The 21,517-nt window shown below is 50.9% G+C and overlaps 1 protein-coding gene across 1 annotated transcript in view; it reads left to right on the top strand.

The window, feature by feature from the left end:
* The first annotated feature begins 397 nt into the window (after window positions 1-397).
* JDP2 (Jun dimerization protein 2) overlaps window positions 398-21,517 on the top strand; it is a 40,527-nt gene continuing 19,407 nt past the window's right edge. The window contains exon 1 of the mRNA XM_040700998.2: window positions 398-549. The gene's annotated coding sequence lies outside the window, so the exon portion shown is untranslated. The remainder of the gene's footprint in view (window positions 550-21,517) is intronic.

Genomic DNA, 21,517 nt, shown 5'->3' on the forward strand with positions numbered 1-21,517 from the left:
CTGTATCTGCAGGGTTCTCGGAGGTGCTTGGGATTTCATCATTAGACCTGTAACGTTTCGTGCCTTCCTGAAAGCCGGAGTGCCGGCAGTCATGCGGTTATGTAAGAATTCAAATGTCATTTTTTTGTTAAGCGTATGATCAGATCTCGAGATTGAGCAGGGAAATTGAGCAACGTGAACCCGGCAGCCACAGGTACTGGAAGTAAGGAGCAGCGTTCAGCCTTTGCAGCAGAGGGGCAGCATCGGAGTCGCCGTGGCTCCGGCTGGCGAGCAGGCGGGCGGGCACCAGCGCTCACAGCTGCGGGTACGGAAGGCCCTTTCTCTCCGCGCCGCAGCCCCGCCGTGAGCCGCGCTCCGCCCGCCGGCGGCATCGCGCAGTGCCCTCTGTTGGCCGCCCGGGTCCCGGCCGCTGCTCGGGGCTGCGCACTGTGCCTCGCGTCCCGTCGGCCCCGCAGGAATGCAGCCGGTCCGGTGCGTAACTTCGGTGCTCGCCTTTCGCTGCTCCCTGCTGCCGCCGAGGAAGCTGAGCGCTGACGGAGGAAGGCGGAGGTAACTCGCCGTGTGTGAGTGCTACTGAATCACAGCGCTGCGAGCCCGCACGTCGATCCCCAGCCCTCTGCCCGAGGCGGGCGGAGCAGGAGCGGGTTGCACAGGGAGCTGGGTTGGATTTAGAGTATCTCTAGCAATGGAGTTTCCACGGCCTGGCTGGGCAGCTTAGTCCAGTGTCCAACCGTCCTTATGGTGCTTATGATAAAAAATACAATAGGGTGCCGGGGACGTGCTGTGAAGAGCCTGTATTTCTCCACTGCATCCCCAAACTTTTCCAAATTCCCATAGGTGCTTCCTTGGGGCAGGGCCAGGTAGAGACAGGTAGGCTTTTTGTAGCAAGGACAGGTGGTTGATACGTGGCCAGACTTGCCCTTGGAGTTCTTTGCGTGGCTGTGCATCAGCTGTGCAGTCTGAAAATTGACATAATTTCTGATGAGAGCTCTTGTTTTTAATCCTCTCAAATATGTGTAAGTGCTGATCTTGGGCGTAGTTTATCTCATGAAGCTTCGGATAAGATGATTCTGTAAATGTCACGCAGATTTGGGGGCCCAGCAGCCTCCTATCAGATTTTGCCCTAGGAAATGGTAAGAAGTCTGTGAGAAAGACTGTGGGGCTGGGATCTGGCACCTGGGAGAGGTGCTGGAGGGGCTTGGGCTCCTGCTGCCTGTGCTAAGCAGGGGAAGAGGTTTGCTTTTGCTTGTTTTGCTAACTCTGTTTTTTGCCTCTCTGAACCATATCTGCAGGAAGGACTTAAAGAGATGTGGGGCCAGTGACGGAGCCTGTAGCTGAATGGCTGGAAGCATTAGTATGCTGGCGGGGAGATGTTCAGGTGGCACTCAGGTTGTGAAGGGCTGTTTGATAGGGAAGAGGCTGTTGTGCTCTGCATATAAGGTAGGGGTGGCTTCTAAAGTAAAAAGAGCAGGAAAACAGCCCCACAGGAAGGAACCTCAACACTTTCTGCACTGCCATTAACTTATTTGTGTCATTTCTGCAAAATGGGTAGCGAGAGAAAATGTATGTCCACGTATGGCTCATGATATTGATATCTAATCTTTTGAACCTGGAATGAAAATCCCTGTGTGGCAAGAGGGGGTGTGAGGAGTAAGACGTGGGTAAGAGTTTGGGTCAGTGGACAGCAGAGCTTCCTGCTGCATGAGCAGCAGCACTGCAGCCTGTTCAGAAAAAGTAACTTGCCTTTGCTTCTTTCACACAAGAGGGAAGGCACATTGCAGCACTTCTGAGCCCAGCATTGGCCTGTTGCTGCTGCTGGTGGCTGGGACTTTTATGTGGTTGAAGAGCTGGTAGGGGACAGACATTGAGAGCAACTTGGAAATAGCTGTGGAGAGCAGAGGAGGTGAGGCTGTGCCAAGCTTTGGATGGTAACCTCCTGAAATTGCAAAGGTCCACCCAAAGCCAGCTGGCCCTGGTGTGATACACATTGGTGCTTTGTCAGATCTGTAATTGCTACAATGTGCTGTGGTTATTTTGGTCTCTTTGCTCTTACCAAAGGCATATCTACAGGTGTTGATCTGGTCTCTTGACTTCCTTTGTACCTGGCAGTCTCTTACGTCCAGCTTCTCACTGTGCAGGTCGGAGGACCAAGATGGTATAGATTGAGATGCATTCACTTTGTTGTACTTGCTTGGATTAATGGATCGTCAGCGTTCTGAGTGGCCCCTGAAGGTCTCCCTTCAGAAACAGTGTAATTCATTTCATGGTTTTCTTTTCTCAAAGGGGAAAATGCTAAAATTCAGCATGTGGAAAGCCGAGCATTGGGAGCCCTGGTGCTTGCAGTGCAATGGGGATGACTGCTGTTGAGCTTGTGGTGATGGTTAATGCCCTGGGTTTGAAAGGAAAGAGCTTAGCAATTGTGCAACTGTAGAGTCCTGCCTTGTCCTACATGCCTTGCTCTGTCTGATCTGAAGACCTTCAGAACAGTACCACAGATATAATGAAATGTACGGGCAGTAACAATCACCATCTCTTGTTCTGTTCGTCCTGGGAGCAGTGGCCTTTCACTGTGTTGAGTTCCTTGTGAGTGAAGGATGTAAGTCCTGGGGAAGCTGTCCTTCTCTGAGGACTGTCAAACACCGCCCTTGCATTTGGTGGGAGCCCTGAACTTGGAGCTGCAGAGCTGTAGATGGATTCTGCAGAGTGATCTTAATAATGTGACTTTGCTTAGAAGGTCTAATAGGTCTGAAATACCTGGGGAGCCTCTCCTTTTGCTCAGCCTTCCCTGTAAGATCCCCCTGCTGATGCCTCTGGTACCCAAGCTAGCTCCTGTCAGAGACTGAGAGGCTGGACGCAGGCTGATGCTTCTCAGGGAACAGGTTTATCATTTGCTTCCCTCTGCATGGCACTCTTTCTGCTGGCAGGCAAGATGTTAAAGTAAAAGCTTCACAGCCATCGCTGATTCTACCTAGCGCTTTTTTTTCCCCTTTTCCTTGGAAGCCTTACATGCAAAGTCTTGCACTGCACCTTTCAACTCAGGCTCCGGATCAAGTCTTGCAAAGCTCGGGTGCAGCTGCAAGACTCCCGGAGGGATTTTTATCCTCACATCAGATAAAGTTGGGGCAAAAAAATAAAGGGTACATCACAGCCAGCAGCTTTCTTGGCGTCTCTGGGATTGCAGCTCCTCCTGCCCCTCCGGCCTTCAGAGATGTATTCGGCAGATCTGCCCGCATAGCAAAACAAATGCATCCCAAACCAAAACAAACAGATTTGGGTGTTGGTAGTGAATGGGCCAACATCGCGTGCTGGCGTCATCTCTGCCCACTGCCAACATGTTGTCATAGGAACAGCTGGATTATTTTACAATCCAGCTGTGGAGCCAATTCTCTAAAGAAATAGCCTGGAGGGAGGAGAGGGGCGGGCAAAAGGGAGCATTGCTGCATTTTCTGGTAAGTGAAGGGGGGAGGAGTATTAATGGAGAGAGGAAGGGAGGGATTACAAGTGAGTGCCATCTATCATAGCCCGAAACCACAACCAGTCATTTCCAGATAACTGACTCTGTGCTGTTAGCTGGATCTGGGAAGTAAGAGCTGCTCTGTGGGAGAAGGGTTGAGGATAAAAGGAAGTCTTCTGTGCGCTAAGACTGATGGAGAGCTTATCACAACATGATGTCCTGCGGTGGCCGTGGCTTGCAGCTGTGCTGTGTGCTGTGCGCCTGCACTGCGCCCCACCACCCCAGAAGGTTGAAGCCGGTTAAGCCATGGCTTCTCACTCACCCAGAAAAAGATTGACGGCCGTTTCTCTTGCGCCCTTGCAACATTTCGTGCTGTGTTTCTTCCCTGTGAGCTCCTTGGATCGTGCTTGGAGCCTGCAGAGCACCGAGGGCATTGTAGATACCTGAGCAGAGGCTCAGTCTTGGTGCTCGTGAGGGCCGCTGTAACAAAGAGAACGCTCTTGGGCTGATGGCAGGAGGTCTGTCCTTCAACTGAGCTCTGGACCTCGTGATTCAGCAAGTCCCGCTGCTTTTCCCAGAACCGCAGGGGTTGGAAGGGAGCTCTGCAGCTCATCGAGTCCGGCGGCGGCCGGTAGGTGGTGCGGCCGAGCTCCGCGCCTCTCCTTGCTGCCTGTGCCGGGCACCGGCGCGGCTCGCCGCCTCACCCGGGGGCACCCGCGGCGGCAGCCCCAACGCCGCGCCCCACAGCCCGGCCCGGCTCTGTGCGAGGGCTCTGGGGACGCGTTTCGCCAGAGCTGGAAGGGACGGTCCTTTTTCATCGCTTAGCTGTGAAGTGACGACGGCAAGGATCAGCGGAGCGACGGGGAGCTCGGAAATGCTGCCATCGAGACGTTACCGAAGTGCAGAAAGGACACCGAGCCATTTTCTATACTTCACCTGACGTTTTTCTTTTTGTCCGTCACGTACGGGTTGATGCTGCACGTGCAGACGTGGGGCCGGGGGCGGACCTGTAAGGGTTCCCCTTTGTTCTGTGCCTTGCTGGTTCTTCACGTTTTAGACTCGACGGTGAATATTCTGGGCACCCCAGTGCCTCCCTCCCTCCCTCCTGCTTCTCCGTTCTCCCGGCTCCTCCCAGCGGTCTCTGCTGACCGCGCTGCCGAAGCCCTTTGCAGGGGGACACATAGCAGAGCTCTGAGCGCTCACCCCCAGCCAAGCTGTCAGCGTGTGGGCTGCTTTACCGCGGCTCCAGTGAGCACTGGCGGCCTTAAGGGATTTACAGGGCTCGGACAGGCCTGCACAGCCATCTGTTTGACAAACTCTGCTCTTTTGGTAGTGCAGTTCTGCACCTGACCCCCATTCTGGAGGAGTTACCTACAGATGCAAATAGCGCTGGAGAAGAGGTTGGAGTTTGGCTCATAATACATACAAAGGGGTTTCTTTGCTTGGCGTCTAAACTGCCAATACAGTTATTTCCACGTTTGCAAAGAGATGCAGAGATTCCTCTTTTCTTGTTTTATTTTCAGTCTCTGCTGCTTTGGGGAGATGAGCGAGGAGGTGAGCTGCAGGCAGTGACTAATGAAGTGTCTCAGATGCCTTTCCATGATGAGGCAGTCACCACTATGGAAAATGCTGCTCTTCCTGGGGGGGGGGGAATTTATTTCTAGCTGTCCATTATAGGGAACCCACTCTTGTTCTTTATTTTAGCTTTCAGCAAAGAGGGAAGGGTAGAAAATGCAGGAGGAAAGGCCTTCTTTCCTTCTTTCCTTCTTTCCTTCTTTCCTTCTTTCCTTCTTTCCTTCTTTCCTTCTTTCCTTCTTTCCTTCTTTCCTTCTTTCCTTCTTTCCTTCTTTCCTTCTTTCCTTCTTTCCTTCTTTCCTTCTTTCCTTCTTTCCTTCTTTCCTTCTTTCCTTCTTTCCTTCTTTCCTTCTTTCCTTCTTTCCTTCTTTCCTTCTTTCCTTCTTTCCTTCTTTCCTTCTTTCCTTCTTTCCTTCTTTCCTTCTTTCCTTCTTTCCTTCTTTCCTTCTTTCCTTCTTTCCTTCTTTCCTTCTTTCCTTCTTTCCTTCTTTCCTTCTTTCCTTCTTTCCTTCTTTCCTTCTTTCCTTCTTCTGCTGCCTGGTTGGCTCCTGCTCTCAGAAAGGCATTGGCTACGAATCCCGACAATTAACAGACAATTGCGCGTTGTTTTAGGGAGTCGTGGCTATTTTGGCCATTGGACAAGTGGGATGAAAGCAGAAATCCGACTCGGGCTGTCACTATTTGTTACTGTCCCTTTTATTACCCTTGCTCCCTTTGATGTGGAAATGTTGGCCACCACTGCCCTCTGGAATGGTGCTCAGGTGTAATAATGCGGGACGTCTGTCTGCTCTGAGCCCGTGCTGCTCATCACCTGCTTGTCAGGACCAGGTTTTGTATGCGTTCACAAAGCCAGTGCTCAGCTGCACGTTCAGGCAAAACTGCCCGTGCCAAAAGGAGCTTCAGGCACTGCAGTGAATGCTGAGATTGTTTGTGCAGATTTTCCCAAATCTCCTGTGCTTGGGGATATCCTGTAAGGAGTCCAAATACTTTTACTAGAGAAGGATCGTTAGAAGCCAGTCCTTAAGAGATCCTGGATGTGTTTGTTACCTCGAGCTGGAGCCACAGATGGCCGTGGTGTTGCTGGGCCCTGCCGTTCAGTGCTCCTCCAGTCCAGTACACCACTGACGTTTGAGGAGTGGGTCTGTAACATGCCAGCATTGATTCCCTGTGAAAAAAGAGCTGCTCTGCTTGCAGGCTTCTTGGTCTCATAAGCTAGGTGTCACTTGTAATGATCGTATATCATTTTTTTGAAAGGAAACACGACCGTGTCAGCTTTGGTGCTCCAGTTTAGGCTTTATGTAATAGAAAACTCATTGGAATCACTTGATTTAACAACAACAATGGCGAAAGTCAAGTGAAGACTTTCTCCAGACGAGAGCAAATAGGCCTTGGCCCATTGTGCTTGCAGCCGTGGCGCTGCAGCCATGAAATCCTGCAAAAGAGATGGGCTTAAAAGCATGGACAGAAATGTGAAACTAATTAGCTCAGTGTCATTGTCCAAGCTGAATGAAGTGCTGAAAGAAAATAAACATTTGCAATGAAACACAGCGTGGATCTAAACAAATTCTTTCAGCTTTAGTAATAATCTGTAGCGCTTCCTTGGTAGATGAATGACTGGGGAATTTTTTGTGTTAGAGCTGCAATTGTACTCTGACACCATCACCAGCAAGCTGTGGGGACCTGCATTTCCAAGGGCTTTTGCCACAGCGCTGGGCCGGGCTCTTCTCTCGCTGCTATCAGTGTTTGTTTCTGCAGGCAATCATGGTAGCTGAATGTGTCAACAAAGCATGCAGCTGCACGCACGGTTTTTCCTGTTGCTTTGGACTCCTGCCTCTTAGAGATCATGAATTATTGTGTCTTTTAAATTTGCTTTGCAGCTAGTATCCCTGAGAGCGCCTTCGTTTCCAGAAGGAGCTACTCAATGGATTTCTCTGTCCTCTGCCCTGCGTGGAGCTTGGTGGCTGCAGGGAGGATCGTAGCTGCAGTTCCGTCTGCTGCGAAATTCCCAAGATTCCCATCACCACCCTCATTTAAACATCCCCCAGCCCTGCTATAAACAAGTGAGAGACGCTCACCCTGCTGGCTGGCTGGGAGCCAAGGGTACAGGGCGCTCCAGCTGGAGACACGAAGGGAGCACAGAAAATAGTGTCAAGTCATGAATCATCTCGGTGAGGACTGACGGCCACCATCGACAGAACCAGACAGACCTGGGGCTCACTGCTGAGTTAAGTGGTTTATTTCTCATCAAAGTGACAATGCACAGGCAAGCTGGAAAGGCAGCACGGCACTGCTGGCAAGCAGCTGCCTTTGCTCCATGCCTCTTCACCACGTTCTTTTGCTGCAAGATACCTGTAGGACTGTGGATGTAGCGTATGGGCCTCTTAGCTGCTCCTGGCTGGTTTCCTAAGGTGACAAAGCCTACGTCATCATGCTGTTTACCATGGGGCCCCTCTGGCTACTCCTGAAGGCGCTGGAGGGTTTTAATCAAATTTGAGAGAAGATTAGAAATCTCCAGGATTGCTGTGTTCCTACAAGTTTCGTGGTGCTCTGCAGGCCGAAGGAGAACGAGGCCCAAATCAGCACCTTGTCACAGCAGAGGCACTGCTGGTATGGAGCCGGCAGGGAAAGCCTGGACTAATGCAATGCCAGAGGGCAAAGATACAAATGTGGAATACGGCTCATCAGCTGGTTTTTTCTGTTCCGAGATCCTTACCCATACCAGGTTGTGTCTCTTAATTCTTCAAAGAATTCTGCATGGTGTGGTCATGAGCAGAGGCTTGGGTATACCTTCACGTTCCAAGCGTGAGACTTGCTCGGTTGGCTGCATCCTAAGCTCCTCTTTAGCAGGACCTAGAGCTTGAAAACGGTGCCTCCATCCCGATGGGCTTCAGGGGATTTAGGTGCGGCCCACCAATGCCTGCAAGGTTTCCAGGGTGGCACAGCTTCTTTTCTGGGGACATTCTCACTGCCTGGCCCGTGTATGCTGCACCTCTCATGTGTGCGAGATAACAGAGGCTAAGGGGATGCCGTCTGACAGGTGAAGCTGCAGTGAAGTTTTTCTTGGGTACTCCCATGGTTTATGGGACCACAGCCTTATATTTTCTTGGCACAAACAGCCTCATCCCGAAACAGGAACCGTGTTTTTTTGCCTTATGGTATGTCTTGCCACATTACTTTGGATGGGTTTTAGCTTTGTTTTGCAAGATGATCTCCCGCTGCACAACTGATGCCAGGAGATCCTCATGATAAACTGCATGCCCCAGGCAGTCCTACTTCATCTCTGCCACGCTGCAGTGCTTCCCTTCTTCTGGGTCATCCTCACGCTCCGTGGCTCTGAGGTCACCTCCAGCAGCCTTCTTCCACTTGGTTTGAATTGGGGGTGCACGGCCTCTTGTTTGTGACCAGGGGTGCAGCCAGCTCCCTCTGGTTGCGGTGCTCCTGCTTCTGCAGGGTTATATGAGGAAATCTGAAACTTTCTTGCCAGAGGCTGGGGAGCAGATTCAGTCTCCGGCAGACCTGGAACAACGAACAGCTCGGGGAAGGTGTGCTTTCAGGACACGTGCCAGCATTGAACCAGCACCAAGAAACTGCGGCAGGTTTACAGAAATGCCACAGGCAAAACGAGAGCTCTGGTAATTCACAGGCTCCCTGGGTTTGACAGGCAATCATCCAGCCTCACCTCTTGTATAAGACTGGACCCTTCATTTCGTGTAGTTACCCCTGTCCCACACCCAATAATATGTGCTTGCCAGCAGTGCTTTTGGGAGGTTAGCCAAACTCGGTGCAGAACTGAACTGAGATGGGGAATCTGCCACTTCCACTGGTTGAGCAGCCCCACTCTCAAAAAAAAAAAGTGTTTTATTTCTAATCAGAAATTGCCTGCTTATGGCATCCGGCTGCGGTCACCATTCTTCCTTTCTACAGGAGATGAAAAGCTTTCTGAGTGCCCTGTGTTTACACCATGGGATTACAGCACTACAAAGGCATTTTTTTTCCATCTGGGAGGCTGAACAGGTGGAGCTTACTGTGGGGCAGGTGGTGCAGCTGTCAGCCATCGCAGTCTCTTGCCACTCCTTTCCCCAGGGGTCAGCATCCCTTTTAAAGCAAAGGAAGAGGTCCTTTGCTAGAGCTGTACATTGGCATCAAGTAGCTGCCACCGACCTGCCCACCACGACCCTCTCTGAGTGCCTGCTGTACGGACTTGGGCTGGACTTTAGCCTGTGTTCCTGAAGGGGAATGCTTAGAGCTGCTGTGCATGGTGCAAGGTTCACGTTGAGTTAGAGAGGGATAGAATCTGCTGTAAGAGAAGATCTTATTCTGGGGTATAAGTGCTTTAAAGGGCCAAACGTAGTTAATCTCTGCAGGGAAATAGGCTGTATCATCTACACAGAGGCTGAGAGAGAGAGAAGAGAAAGTGCTCTAGAAGACAGAAAGGAAAGGTCTTTGCAATGTCACTGTCAGTACCGATATAAATCTCTGAGTAAAGAGAGGGGAAACAACAGCAGCAGAAAGCTTCCAGAGCAAAGGCAGATCTCCTCCTGACTGAAGGCTGCCAGCCCTGGACCTCGGTGGTTAGTTAGCTTTGGTGAACCTCGTAACCACTGGCGTGTGGTTGTCTTTCTCATCAGCGGCTGCTCGATAAGCAGGCCAAGTGGCGATATCCTAGCGGGAATGTAGCTGAGCCGTTGGATCAAATTCTGGATTTGAACCAAACCAGTTCTGTTTTGGAGCAACTAAACCGTCCGGTGGGCTGGAAAAGGCTCTGGGGTGCCTTGACCGAATTTGCTACAGATTGAAGCAGCAGAGAGTTTCCATCCAAAAAGGATCCAGGCAACATCTCCTTACAGTAAACAGAAGAAAGCGCTGCAGTTGTGCGATCCTTAAGCATAGGGGGGAGTGCGGGAGGCTGTTGGGAACAGGCTGAGAGCCCTGGGAGGTTTCATATTGACATAGCACATCTGTAGGGGAGAGCAGCAGCGATGGAAACGCACAGGGGGACCATCTCACGTTCGGAGCGCACGCTGACTGCATCTCCAGGGGTTCCTCGCACCTTCCTGGACATGAGTGCAGGGGAGGAAGCAGTTTATATCATTTGGCATTATTAGCAGCAAATCTGACATCCGGGCTGGTCAGTGTGACGACTCAGGCATTCGCTTTGTTTATTTTTCTTCTGCCTTTGGCACTTTTGCTCCTTACAGAAGAAGGCCTGAGTGCGTTGCTAACACACCACTCATGGTAAGCGCTGCACGAAACTCCCACTATTTTGGGGAACTGAGCTCAGGCATTTTTTAAATAACTGCTGCTTCACTGTGATTCTTGGACAAATTGAAACTAAAACTTCTTCCCTTCTGCGCTGTTTTTGCCTGTTGTGCTGATAGGCTGCTCTGTGGTTGTGAATCTCCGACACTTCCAAGTACCCTAATTCTGTTCTCATTTGGCCTAACTTGACGCTGGACTGATTTCGTTAACGTCAGTGGCGATACTTCCTCTTCACGCTGGCACAGAGCTGGCCTGGCTGAGAGCCTCCACCACACATACAGGAGAACTTCTGTCCCCTGCCGTGTCCAGCAATAGCTGCACAGTGGAGGTGAACTTGTTGCAGTGTGTAACACAGGCACGTGATTGCTGGGACCAGAGAGCGGCTGTCCCTTCTCCAATGTGTGAATGGCTTCTCCAAGAGCACGTTTTCAACTAGGGGCTGATGATTTCCTCAGTGCATGGCCTACAGCACTAGGGAAACTGACCTTCTGGGGCAGCTGCTCTTCTCCATTTTTCCACTCTCCACTTCCAAATGCCCTCTTTGGCATCCCGGTGCCTAGCATCATAAGCCACTTGCCCTCTTGTCCTTAAAAGCAGTGGGGCTCAGAGTGCTGGACTCTTTGGAGAAGCTAGGGACTATTTTTAGCTGGGCTGCTTTGGAGAACTGTTGGGTAGGTGCAGGTGCAGTGTTGGAGGATGAGTCTGGAGCTTATGGCTGCTGAGATCTGAGCAGAGCTCGGGTGAGTCTGGGAGGTTCGCTGTTCCCCCGGGGGTGTTGCAGGGAGGGGGCTGGAGTGGGTGTAGCTGGCGATATGCGCAGGCAGCCAAAACCTGGTGTTGTAATGTCTGAGACGGTCTGAGTTTGGAAAAAGCCCCGATGATATCACCCTGCAGAACTGTTAACGGCAGAACGCAGGAAAGGAAACATTCACAAGTCCTTTCCAGATCTGCAAAGGAGAGGAATGAATGCTCCTTCTTCCCATACACACCAGTCTGCTTGGAAGTGGCTTTCATTCATGACCAGGCATCAGAAAAGACAGTTATTCCTCTTTTTTCTTCTCCTCGCTGCTGCGATCTCCCTGCCACGTGTAGCAGAGTGCTGAATGCAGAATGCGACAGCTCATCTGTACCAGCTCCCTGCGGGGACACTGACCTCTGCAGCCCGTGCTGCCATTTTGCTTAATCCACTTCCAGAAGAGGTAAACAAGCCATGGTGCTTCCGTGGTTACCTCAGAGCATCCACAAATTGATTAAGTTCTGCAGGAGCCCTCCCATGCTCCTTTCTTGTGGCTCTCCTTGCGGCTCGCCTTCAGCTGTGGCCAGCACAGCACGGCCCTCCTGCTTAGGAAAGCATCTCTGGAGGAGGTGGGAGTGAGACCAGGCAGAGAACGCTTAGCTGATTTCAAATCTGCTTTTCAGTGTGATCCACCCACTGCCACAGTATCCTTGGGAGGACGGGAAGGAGGAGCTCGGAACTGGAGCCAGTTCATGTGAATTGAGCGAGCAAGATCCTGCACTGCACGAGGAGTGTGAAATATGATGTCAACCAGTGACTGAGTGAACTAGGCAATTATCTTTGTGATTTTTCTCCAACCAAGATGTGGAGAGCAAATGTGAAACATTTCCCTCTAGACTTTCATGCAGCATGACTTTCAGATTGACGGGGCTGTTGTGTCATCCTGAGAACAAGTGAATGCAGGGCCTGTTGAGCTGCTTTGACAGGGAGAGTGTTCTCTTTTAGCCAGCTGCTCACTGCCAATGCACGGCCTTGCTTTCCCTCTTCTCCAGCACTCAGTAGCATGGGCTGGTCTTCCTCTACCATCTGTGATGGATGAGATCAGCATGCAGCTCCCACCCTCCTGCTCGCACTAGAGCCAACTTCATGGGCAATTTGAGGAAGGGATGAAGCAGATAGCAATCTTTGTCTGTGGCTTTTGTAAACGTCCTGGGCTCAGGCTTGGCTGCAGTCTGGCTGAAAAAGGGCTGTGATTTATGCTTGTGAACATCAGCTTGGTAGCAAATGTAATGCTACCCTTAGGGAACCGGAAAGATAAGAGGTGGAATTGACTTCACGGTATCTATCGATGTTTTTTTTTCCCTTTTGAGTGAACCCCAGAGGACAGGAGTGGAGAGCAAGCAAGATAGGGAGCCTGTGCTGTGTTATGGATGCAGGCTAGGCTGGTGTTTTTCCTCTCTTACGAGAAGAGTGAGAGTCTTTCTCCCAACAGCTCACCAAATATTGTAACCTGAACTGGGGGTAGTTGGAGCTGTTGACAGAGTGGGGAGATAGACTGAGCATAATGCTAACCAGTTTAGCCAAAAGATGACTAAGGTGGGGAAAGGATTGTTGACTCCAAACATCTGTGAGGAGATGGGAATTGCATTAACAATGGAGAAAATTTAGATGGGAAAGTACTTCCTAGAAGTGAACTGTGCCTCCCCAGGGAGGGGGTGGGGGTCCTGTATCTAGCAAGATGGGAATAGCAGTAAGTAACAACGAATCTGATTGCTTGCCATCTACTGATAACAAATAATGGAAAATAAGTCTTGATAAAGAGCCAGATAGCATCCTGATAAGAACCAAATGCAGAAGCCAGGGTCATAAGCAGGGTGGGACCCTGGGAGTTCTGATGCTGGCAGTGTGTGTCCGGGACTTCTTGTGGCTTACGTGAGCCATGAAGTTCTGCATTTAAGCTTTTCTTCACTCAGTACTTCGAATCAGAAGTAAATTCAATTCCTGGGCTGCTCCTCTGAGGTTTTTCTATTGAATGAGGAGTGTGGTACAGCCATGATCAGTTTGCGCCTTATTTGCTGGCAGTGAGATCCCAGAGACAGCCACACAGCTTTATGTCACTCCTATGCTGTTTGAAGAGAAAGATCTCCCAGCAAAGAAAGCAGAAAAGCAAATTTGTGACTGCTGGGAGTTTTTGTGTGATACAAGCCAGGGGCTGGAGTGGGGATGTGAGTGGACAACCAAATCCAGGAGTACATGAGAAGCAATTCCTCTGAGATGTGCCCGAGCACCTAGATACCCTGGAGTGCTAAAAGGTGCCTGAATACAGGGTGAGCAGAGCTGTGGGTGAGAGGAGGAACTGCATCTGTGGGCCCAAGTGAACCCCAACATCCAGACTGGAGAAGGGATAAGGTTCCTCTGTGGCAACTAGCAGTGTCCTACTGATACACCATTCAAAAAAAGTGGGGTAAGGCCAGGGCTTTTCAGTATTTGGGGGCTTTGGCTCAGCTAGTGATGGTTCTTTTATTTAGTTTGGTGACACTGGAGCAAGGTAGCACTAAAGCATGGCCTTTAGTGACAGCTCCGGAGGGTTAAAATATGTAAGGGGAACACCCTTTGCTTGTGCCCTTGACCAGCTGGTCTGTTGATGATTATCTGCTAAGTGGCAATCATAAGATAAGAGGGAAAACGTGACTGAGAGTGTGCTGGGAGAACTGAGGCAGTACTGTCCATCACCTGCCTCAGCAGTGAAGGAGGAAGTGGGTGACTCAGGGCCTAGGGACACAGCGGGAGCAGGATGGAGGTGACAGCTGCCTTGCAGGACTCCGTCTGAGACTGGTTGGATGCTGCTCATGGGAGTCAGCCTCTGTCACCCAAGAAGCTCTGTGAGGGAGAGCTATTCCCAGCCTTTCCTTGCAGGAACCCCACCTCATGGAAACGTCAGGCTGTTGGGCACTTGATCATGTAAAAGTGAAATTGACAAACATGGAGAAAACAGACAAGGAAAGGGGCTGGTGGGGCTGGTGGTTGAAATCGCTGTTTATCCTGGAGGAGGTTGTCAGAGTGCAGCCACAGCTGCATAAGGTGTCTCTCTTAGGCTAAGGAAAGTAAGTGCAAAATGAAAATAGACAGTAAGAACCAGGCACTTCGACAGCCAGATGGGCCAGATCATTCAGGTTGGATATTAGGAAAAATTTCTTCTTGGAAAGAGTGGTAATGTGTTGAAACAGGCTGCCCAGGGAGGTGGTGGTCACTGTCCCTGGAGGTGTTCAAGAAATGTATGGATGTGGCACTGAGGGATGTGGTTAGTGGGCATGGTGGGGATGGGTTGATGGTTGTACTAAATGATCTCAAAGCTCTTTTCCAACCATTATGATTCTATGATTGTCCACAGTGAGCCCCTCTGAGGCTGCATCAATTTCAGAGATGCTTATCTCCCCTAATCATGCTGGGTAACAGTCACCCTCCAGCCCACCCAGCTCCACTGCTCGATCCTGGCCCGGCTTGGAGACCTGGTACTGAAATGTCCAAAGAAGGAATGGAGAATCCCATGGGGCTGTTGCTGGGAATGATCTGAAGCGTACATTTCCTCTTGTCCCTGCCTAAAGCAGACCTGCTCTGAGTGCCACGATCATGGGCGACAGAGAAGTTAACTGCAGCTGAGGACACATCTGCAATTTGGTCTAGATAGGTTCTTTCCACAGAGGCTCAATTTCCGCATGACTTAATCTGGGTTTGGTGATTCTCTGCGCTGTGAGTCACAGTGTGCGTGGTCCTTTGGTCACTGCTGCGGGGCTTCACAGTGGCCTTTTGCTCTTCCTAGGGAGAACAGCTCTGACTTGGGTGCTGTGTGCTCTTTGAGACTTTTATGTGTGATATGATCATCACAATCTGCAGCAACAGTAGGTTGTCGTCCCAAGACTTTTGGAGCAGCAAGCAATATGTTAAGCTGGCTAGGATCTGCACCGGTCCAAAATGGTGCCTGTATGAAGAGTTTCCCCAAGCGAGCCATTGGAAGCTCCCAGGAATTAAAAACCTTGGAAAGAGTCAGACCCTGGTGTGGGGCAGCCTGTCTGGTCAAGGGAAAGCTCTGCAGAGCTGGAAAGAGGGGAAAAATCTCAGTATGAAAATAAAGCAGAAACCGGCCATTCATGGGAAGGCAATCTCTGACTTCCTCAGCAGCCTGCCCAGCACCCATGGGGAAGCTTTTGCCATAGGTAGAGCTGGCCTCTCAATCTAAGGGCTCTCTACCCTACCTAAGGGGCCAACTGAACCCTGAGCCTTTGCAGATTCTCAAGCTGCAAGCGCTGGGCCATGGGTACCAGATTAGCTCTTTTTATTTCCTTTCATTTAGCAGGATCCTGCAGAGCTGGGCAGCTGCCAGTCAGTCTGTCAAGACACGAACTATTTTGGGAATTTTTATGATGGAACAATATTTTTTCGGTAAACAAACGGAAAGCTGTTAAACAGGGACCTTCACCTCGCAGCTCCCGGTTCAGCTCCCTGGCTGCTGCGATGCCACAGTGCCTGTACTGTCCACTCTGCACAGCTCCCTTCATGGCTCCTGCAGGGGCAAAACAAATAGGAGCTTTTTTTTCCCCTTTTCATGAACTCCTCAACAAAAAAAAGAAAAAAGAGGGAGAGAGAGAGAAAAAAAAAAAGTCATTTTGGTTTATGCAGCAGAAGCATTTTCTTGGTAGACTTAACCCCTCACACACCTGAGGGCAGGCTTTATGTTGGCTTGTCAGTGGTGCTGAGGCTCTGCTGTGTGACCTGGCTGTGCAGCATCCAGCCACCTCTCAGGCTGGATTTCCTTGGGACTGCTGGAGTACAAATCCAGCCAGCAGTGACACAGGGCTGACGATGCTCAAAAGGAAGACTTCCTTCTTCGCAGCGCCTGTCAATGGGAATCCCCGATGGAGTTACAGAGTGCAAAGGGAGGTGCTTGTGCAGAACTAGGCAGCGGAGGGGAGGGCAGAAACCTGCCCCACTCTAAATGGAGGTACCACATTTCTTTGGAAAAGCCCATAAAGGGGCCCATTTGTCCTTTTGCTGCCACGAGCTAAAAACTGGCTTGGCGATTTCTCATGTCTTCACGTCAGTGAGGAGTCTGGTTTTACATGGAGCACATCCGCCCCAGACTTTGGGGGAATCGATTGGTGCCAATCAGCTGGAACAAGCTGAGATATTTGCATGTTCTGGTCCGCTCCACGCATACGTCGTCAACGTCACAAAGGCGTCTTGTGGTTTTCTCCAGTTCCTGGAATGTCCAGTCCAGCTTGTACAACAACTCTGGCTCACAGGCCTTCCTGGCAGCCCGCTAACCGCAGAGCATGCCGATCGCTGAAGGGTCTCGAGGGATGCCACTCTGCTCCTCTCGTCTGCCCCTTGTTCCACTGTCAGACTCATCAGGGGGTTGTAGGTTACCCCACTGAAACCTCACACAGTGGGATCTTTGTTTGCCCTATGCTGATTCTCCCTTGAGGTCTCTCCTGTAACTTATTAACTGTTCTCACTCTGAGGCTGTGGCGCTAATGACTTTCAGAGAATCCTTCAGCACGGTCCCACCTTCTCCCTGGCTAGCTGTCTTCCCTTCTCCACAGCGAGCCCTGCACTTCCCTCTCTTATCTCCCAGTTTCTTGTTTATACAATCTTGACAAGTCAACTCTGGAGCCTTTGCACCTCACCCTCCTCCCTCGCATTCTGACGCTTGTAGGATTTCCCATGCCCACCCGTATGCGTGTCCTTCTTCCCACTAGCAGATTTGAACACTCTCCAGGGCAGCCCTCTCACCCCACCGTTCCTTCTCTCAGTGCTGTCTGCACAGGGTGCCATTCCTTTGCTCTGTGTCCCGAGGTCTGCTCTGCTGTGTAGGAGCAGAACTCAGCCCCCCCCACGGGCACAGCACTCCAGCTGAGTCCCAGGAGTGCTGGAAGGACATGGGGTGAACTTCTCAGGAACTGCGGCTGTGCCCCTGCATGAGAGATGCACACTCACCCTCAGCTCCCCTGGTACTGAGGGCATCCCCGTTCTGCAGATGGAGCTACACAGACCAGCTTACTCAGTTGTTTTGGATACCGTGTCTGCATTTTTAAACAGACACCTAAGCTCTCAAAATCCATGCAGCTATTATTTCCTGTGATTACAGCTTCTTCTATCTACTACTGGAGTCCCACTCCTGGTTTCTTTTCCTACTTTGTCTTCCCTGACTTTACCCACTCACTTCCTTTCCCCTCTCTTTATTACACCCCACATCTTAGTCCCATGCAGTGAATTCATGCATGCTTCACTGGCCTACTTGGCTCCCAGCAAACAGCCCAGCTCTATTCTTTATCTTTCTTTCTCCTGGGCTGATTGTGCTCCTGTGCAGGACATTCCCTCTGTAGCACTCAGTGCCTTACGTAAATTAGTATCTCTCATGCCTTTCGCTCCTGTTTCTCCTGCTCAGCCTCATTCCTCCCCTGAAGAAGGATGCTCTTTCTCCTGTAAATTTATGCCTCCAGCTTGGTATCCTCCAGGTCCAGCTGCGCTTTGTCTCCTCTAACAGCTCCAGAAGCATGGCCACACTGGATGATTGTGCAGTAAGTCATGCTGATGTGACATTTTCTACCTTGCCTAGTGCCACTCTGAGCCTTGGTCTTAGCTTTCCAGCTCTGTTTTCTCCCTGACGGGCCCTCAGGGCCAGCTTTATGATCCTCCCTTTGAGTGTGAGCGTTTACTTCATGCAGGCACAACAGAACACTATTTTGTCCTTGCAGATGCCTTGTAAATGGGAGGAGCAGGGAAAAGGTCTTGAATAGAGAGAGAGATGGTGGCAAAATGTTGCCCTGACCTGGAGCACGGGGGCCTGCCTCCTCTTTACTCTGCCTGCGCTTCAGGGGAAGACGTTCTTTCTCTCAGCTTCCAACCTGCAAGCAGCTCCTGGACCTCGGCTGTTTGTGACACTGCCATTTGTTGCCTTGGAAATAAGTGCTGTTTTATCCCAAACAGAGCCTACAGATTCACAGCGCAATCCAGCAAGAGAGAGGAGCAGCTAGCAGCTGGTTTCCTCCATCTCTGTCTTCTTTCCCATTATCCTCCACCGCTAGATGACAGGAACCAATGATTCAGTGTTGTGCTCATGTCCCAGCTCTATCTACCAACGTAAGTTGGGGAGCCATATTTCTGCTGGATGTGGCGTGCCTTTGCCTTTAGCATCATCATTTTGACTTCTTGTAAACTGAACTTGACTAAAAGCCTAACATAAACAATTTTTGCTGACTTCAGTGGCGACCACGAGCGATAGGCAGAAGGAGGGTTTGACACCTGCATTTTCTGTTTCCCAGGGCTTTGTAGTATCATTTCTTATGCTCTCAGCCCTCTGAAGGCTCATTTTGCTATCCTCTATGTTGCACTTTGGACGCTCTTATGCTCCCTGCAGCCCTGCACTCACCTTCCTTACCTGCGGCTCTCCAGAGGTTTGGCTGCAGTTTGGCTGTGGCTGTGTGAGGGCATCGGGTGGAGGATGTATCTTCATGCAAACGTCTTGTTCTGGAAGCAGGTTTCATAAGAGCAGTTGGAACTGGGCTGCGGTGGGGGGATCATGTCTCTAACAAGCACCTGGGGAACCAGAGAGATGTGGGTGCTCTAGAGGGCTGAGAAGCCCACGGGATCTGAAATGGTCCGGGAGGTGAACATCTCCAAATCCAAGATCAATTGCTTTGCAAACGGTTCACTTTTCGTTCTTTGGCTTTGTTCTTTGTAATTCAGTTTGATTTGTTTGAATTCTGTTTTAAGGTTTGTGTCTTATCCAGCGCTTTGCTGCCTGGGTGCTGTTTTTCATTGCCAGAGCAAACAGGAATGGGTAAATTTAGGCTGGAGATTAACAAAATGTTTCTTCCTTTCTTAGCAGTATGATCTTTGAGCAGCTTTCTAGTGGGAACAGTGAGAACAAAATCCAAATTGGTTTCAAGACTGAGCTTGGTTTGTTTATGATAGGGATTATATAAGTGATGGCATTAGAGCTTGTGGCTCAGTTCAGCGATCTTTCAGTCCTGCCTTCCTGGGGGCCAACTAGGTTTAAAAATCAATTGAAGATGGGGAGATTGTTCTCGAAGTGCAGCACTGGGGTCAGGGGCAGAGGGGCACAGGCCCGTGGGGTAGGGTCATCAGGAGGAGAAAGGAACAGGGCTGCCTTTCCCTTGTTCCCTTTTCCTTGCTGTATTGAGCTCTTTTGCTTATCGCCACATTTATCCTTTCTACGGTGAGGAACTGACTGAGGCTCCTTGTGCTGCACCATTAATCTGTGGCTTTCCATTAACAGGCAGGTGCTTGTACCCGGGGGACCACCGTGCTGACTGCCAGCGATTCCTGGCGTTGGGTACTACGGAGTTAAGCAGCCAGGCTGGAGTGTGCAAACAAACAGTCAGGCCTGTGCTAACAGCCCTGCTTTGTGCTGGTGGGAAGCACAGGCTCCAACTTCTTCCGATTTCTCACCTGTCCAGACTGGTACAGAGAGAAAATGCCTCTTGGAACTGCACAGAAAACCACACCTATTTACAGTGGATTCCCCAGGGCCCTCCTGTGGGGTATTAACCCTTTAGCCCCGGGTCCAGAGCCTCCGAACGCTTCCTTTGGCGAAGCAAATCTCCCTGCTGTCCCTGGGGAAGGCGGCCCTCCTCTGCTGCAGGGACATCCGCCGCCCCTCTGCTCCCTGCAGCGAGGCACTGCTTTTCTTCCCTCCCTATCTGCACAGTTCTCTCTGTGCTTTGGGTAACTGAGTGTGGGGCTTTGTCGGTGGGCGCCAGGCTTCCCGAAGCAGCTTCCTCCCCCGGAACGCAGAACCTCTCTGCAGCGTTTGGGTCGGAGCTGTGATCACCCTCTGTGTTGTTCTCAGACCCCACCGCGTTTCCCTGAGATACCGGCTCATCCCTCCCCCTCGAAATGCCCTCGCTCTTCTTCCTGCTCTTTCTGTTTGCTTTCCCTCTTTTCCCTGGTTTCTGAGTTCTCTCGGAAGGAATCCCGTGCTCTGGCCTCCTTGGGCTGCAGTGTTGTGTTGTTGTTTTTCCTTTCGTCGCTATGGGCAGGGATTTCAGATACGGAGCCAAGGAGAGGAGGGAAGAAGGGAGGCAGAGGAGGAAGGAGGGAGCGCGGGGGGAGGGACAGAGAAAGTCGGGAAAGGGAGAAAGTGAAGTATTCAGGGTGCGGGGTAGAAAAGCCATGGCAAAGGAATGAAATGGGGAAGGAGGAGAACGAGCATTGTGGAAAGGAGGGCTTTGGGATAAATATAAAGGAGAGCTTTTTCATCGTCCCTTTTATTAATTGCACCACGGCAGCAGACAGCAGTGTCCAGAGGAAGGCAGGGAACCCCACAGTCTGCTTAGGGTGCAAGGTGGGAGAAGTTATTCAAGGCAAAGAGGTGTTCTTCTGACAGTGAGCATCCAACCGCAGAGCAGTCAGTCAGGAAAGATGGCAGCAGGGAACATGGGAGGTGAGAGCTTGGTGGGTAAGGAGAGAACGTAAAGCACAAAAACACAGAAGAACTTATAGGACCTTCTTGAAATGTGATGGAAGTAGGAAGCCAGGAGAGGGCTGACAGATTGACTGAGAACACGGAGGAAAGTAGGGCAGCTAAGGAAGGTGAGGGCGCTGCAAAGAAGCCAAATAATTCCTAAACCAGAAACCGAGATAACTCCCTGCCGGTGCAGCTCTGGGTACAGATGAGGCACCCTTAGGCCATGGAAGTTATTAAAGGAAACGTGGATGTGTCAGAGAGCAGCATTCCCCTGATCGGGCAGCAGCGCGTCAGGAACAGCGACTGATAGAGGCCAGCAGCTGTGTGCAAAAATAGAGGAGGGCAGAGCTGCAGAGAGCTGCAGATACACATCTTATTTCAGTCGCAGGTACATTGCTGGAATGGCCGTTCAGGCTCTGCACGTCCCCTCTGCACACCCACCTGCTCAGCTGCATAGCAGAGAGAGTTCTGCAGCTCGCTTTCCACTGCAAAGAGAATTGTGCTCCTGGAGCTGCTAGGAGTTATGCAGTGCTTCCTGCTGTAGGAAGTGTGGCAAAGCATGGGACTGAAACAAGTTGTGAGTGGGGTATTTCAAAGGCATTTCTTGCTGAGGGTATGTGGCCACGTGGTGAACTGTGCTGGCACTGCTGAAACACGGCAAGGAAGTGGAGACCAAAGGCCCCGTAGGCTCCAAGTGGTTCATGTCTGGGAACCACGCAGGGGTGGTTTTATAGCAGGATGGGAGCTGACCCAGATGGTGTTGTATTGCCACTCAGCGAGCCTGGGATGCACCTTTATTGGGAATACTGCGTGTGCTTCTCATCACCCCTGCTGGGAAAAACAGGGGAGATGAAGGCAGATGCATCCTAGATACTTTAAAGTCTAAGCCAGTGCCTAACCAACAGAGATAAGAAGGAAATTCCTCTCTGATAACTTATCCCACAACTGTCCAGCATAAAGACTACTTAGCCAAAAGGCTTCAGCACGGTCAGGGACAAGCTCA

The sequence above is a fragment of the Gallus gallus genome, chromosome 5, assembly GCF_016699485.2.
Source record: "Gallus gallus isolate bGalGal1 chromosome 5, bGalGal1.mat.broiler.GRCg7b, whole genome shotgun sequence".
Taxonomy (NCBI): domain Eukaryota; kingdom Metazoa; phylum Chordata; class Aves; order Galliformes; family Phasianidae; genus Gallus; species Gallus gallus.